Genomic DNA, 3643 nt, shown 5'->3' on the forward strand with positions numbered 1-3643 from the left:
GCGGGGTGGCCGATTGGCACGATCGTGGTGAGGCCGAAAGGCCCACCCGTGACTCGTTCCCGGCGTTAGTCCGAGAGGGTCACGACGGGATTGTCCGTCCGGTGGGCGACGTGCCGCGATTCGAGTTACGTGGCCGCTCGCATGCCGGCGAGCGCGAATCCGCAACAATATATGTATATATATATATATATATATATATATATATATATATATATATATATATATATATATATGTATGTGTATATATATATATATATATATATATATATATATATATATATATATATATATATATATATATATATATATATATATATATATATATATATATATATATATTCCTGCATCTACAATATATCGAAAATAATGAACGTCAATTTGTGTCAGTCTGTCTGTCTCCTCCATAACTCCGAAACCATGAAACCGAGCGGCCCCAAACTTTGCATGCATACTCAGGGAACTCCATTGTGGTGCAGGAGTGAAAACTGAGTGTTAGGGTTAATTACAACTCTCCTTTTGAAGATCATTAATGTCGTTATATAATTATGTCCTTTGTCAAGGCGCACCTTCTTGGGACCCTCGCTGGAATCATCATTCACCATTTTGTTCGGCCTGCTCAACAATGCCTTGACTTGGCACAGGCCAAAACGGTTTCTTCATGATAAAGTGCTCAAATGTTCTTTTTCACAATCCTCACTCATGTCATCGATGCCTGATCTTCATGCCTACGAATCGCTGTGCACATCGCTTTTATAAGTGTTGGAGTTTTCAAATTTAGAGCTTGGAGCGATTTCTCGAAACCTGGAGTGAAATCTGGAAATGTTAAGAAATCGGCGATGTTTAGTGGTGTGCGGGTACGTACAATATGTACCATGACCGATGAGCCTGCTATCGCTTGCCAAGCCAGCCATTCCTTATCAACCCAAACCCGAACAGTCGACAGCAGGACAGTTCGTGTCCCCATCGGGATACATATTAACGGGGAACTTCTGGGATGGCGTGTCATCTGTCCGTCCATCAACAAATACTTACAACATCTCTGAATCTACACGGATGAATTCGATGTAACTTTACCACAACACTCTTCACTGTGTTTGTACCAAAGTTCATGGTATTAATAAAAAAACAATCAGGCCCTCAGGGGGTCCACAGTGTTCTCCTTTCAAAATAGGTATTTGCTTTCTTTTCAGAAACTACACCTGCAATTCTGATGAAACTTTACAACAACCTTCATCACCCCTGGTGGACCAAAGTTTGTTCATGACATGAGAAGAATTAGGGTTTGAGGGGGTCTCCAGAGGGAGATGACAGGGGGTTGCCCCCCACCCCCCCCAAAGAGATATATACTTTCTTATCTGAAACTCCACACACAATTCCGATGAAACTTGATCACAACCTTCATCACCCGTGATGTACCAGTTTGTTGACGGCATAAAAAACAATCCACAGGTATTTACTTTCTTTTCCGTTTCGTGTTTTGTGGGTCATCCATGCCGACCAGCAGTTCCCTGGTTATGTTATCCAGGTGATACCAGGTGATTGCCCACGGTCTTGCCCTTATGTTTTTCATAGGGCTGTGAATTTCAAGTGATATTTGTAATAAAACACAACTTGGGTATCAAGTGAGACGAATCACGAAAATTAAAACCAAATTTTTTTTTCCAATTATATTTATCTCGTCACAAATCTGCGACCGCAGCACACGAAGGGTTAAAAACAAAAACCAACTTTAGATTCCCACCAACACACTTTTTTGTCACCTTCAACTTGGCATGTATGGATTTGTTTAAATTCACAATGTCATTATTATTCTGTGTCTGTATGAACAAGTGTTTGTTTTAGAAATCTTTATTTTGCACGAAGTGTCATTAAAATGTTATCTTCGGGGGGGAGGGGGTGGGGGGAGCTGAGACCCCTTTTTCCCGAGGGCCCACAACACCGTCAGTCTGTGGTTGCAAACTTCCTGGAGCTCGATGACGATCCTCAAAAGAGTTCTCGGAACAAAACTTCATGCACCCAGCCCCCCTCTACACCGCCCTATGTACCCCGCCCCCCTCTACACCGCCCTATGTACCCCGTCCCCCTCTACACCGCCCTATGTACCCCGTCCCCCTCTACACCGCCCTATGTACCCCCAACCTGCGACACCACCCTTCACCACGGGTATGGATAGTTCAGACATGACCCTCATCATGTATTATCATACATGGAGTAATGACATGAAGACAATCGATTTTCTTTTGTGAAATTCCCATTTTTAACCTGAATCCAGAAATTAAACAGGATTATTGTGATGAATCAGTCGTTCACACTGATGTATTCATGCATGGGAGCACCAGGGCGTGGTCCAGGGGAGTCACGTGACCTGCCCATGTTCAGATGCCGTGCTGTGCTGTGTTGTGTTGTGTTGTGCTGTGCTGTGCTGTGTTGTGCCCGTGTCCGGAATAAAGATTGTTTCCACTTCAGAGTCTTCGTTCTTGTTCATTGAGGACAAAACAATTAATTATTAATCTTGAATTTAAAACACAAAACAATTTCCACCGAGTTGATCGTTGTTGTAAAATTGTTATATAAATTATCCAAACTTTCAAACATTCGAACTTGTGCTTTGTTTCAATTGAGTTTGGGTTTTGAGAGTTCATGAAGAACAGTAACTGAACACAAATATGAGAATAAAATAATCCGTGTGTTTAAAAAATCGGATTATTCATTGGGACCAGGCTGTTGCTGTGCTCGTAATGACGTCACAATATCGTGCAGCCGTTCATTGTGACGCACACACGTTCATTGTGACGCACATCCGTTGATTGTGACGCACACACGTTCATCGTGACGCACACACGTTCATCGTGACGCACACACGTTCATTGTGACGCACAAAGAAGATTCCACGACCGACTCGTTCACAGCGACAGAAGCAAGTTCACAAGCTCTGACAATGTGGACCCTGATTTGGAGAATTTGTATTTCCTTCTTCGGAATTTTTTCTTCGGGAATTGTCCAGCTGCACCGAGTACGGGAAATGTCTGTGTCCGCGAATCTGACTCGTCCCGGACAATGGATTCTCAAGTCAAAACGGGTAAGGGGCAACAATGGGGTGGGGGGGGAGCATGGGTGGGGGTGAGTGGGGTTGAGTGGGGGTTCATGGAGAGAAGAGAAAGTGAACAAAATGAACAAGAGCACAGAATAACATCAAAAATATTTAATTCACAGTTTTTCACACTTTGTGAACTTTCACCTTTCATGTTTCACCTTTCCTTTGTGACTGCTCACCTTTTACCAATGTGACGTAATGAAGGTTGATTCCGGTTCTCAACAGTGATCAGTAAGTCCATGGCCTCACAAAAACGTGATTGTGAAAGCAAAAAACTTTATATTTTTTTTTGTCAATAAGTTTATTTAATTAATTTGATGAAAGTGTGTTTGTCATGATTTTGTGATTAATTAATTTTTGGCAGATCAGAGCAAAATGATCATTGTGAATTATGTTACATGTGGATGTTCAGGTAAGTTACCCGCTGTGGATGTACAGGTAAGTTATCGGCTGTGAATGTACAGGAAAGTAATCCGCTGTGGATGTACAGGTAAGTTACCCGCTGTGGATGTACAGGTAAGTTATCGGCTGTCGATGTACAGGTAAGTT

Source organism: Eptatretus burgeri, chromosome 1 (assembly GCF_056783735.1).
Source record: "Eptatretus burgeri isolate ZD-2024b chromosome 1, Ebu_testis_v1, whole genome shotgun sequence".
Taxonomy (NCBI): Eukaryota; Metazoa; Chordata; class Myxini; order Myxiniformes; family Myxinidae; genus Eptatretus; species Eptatretus burgeri.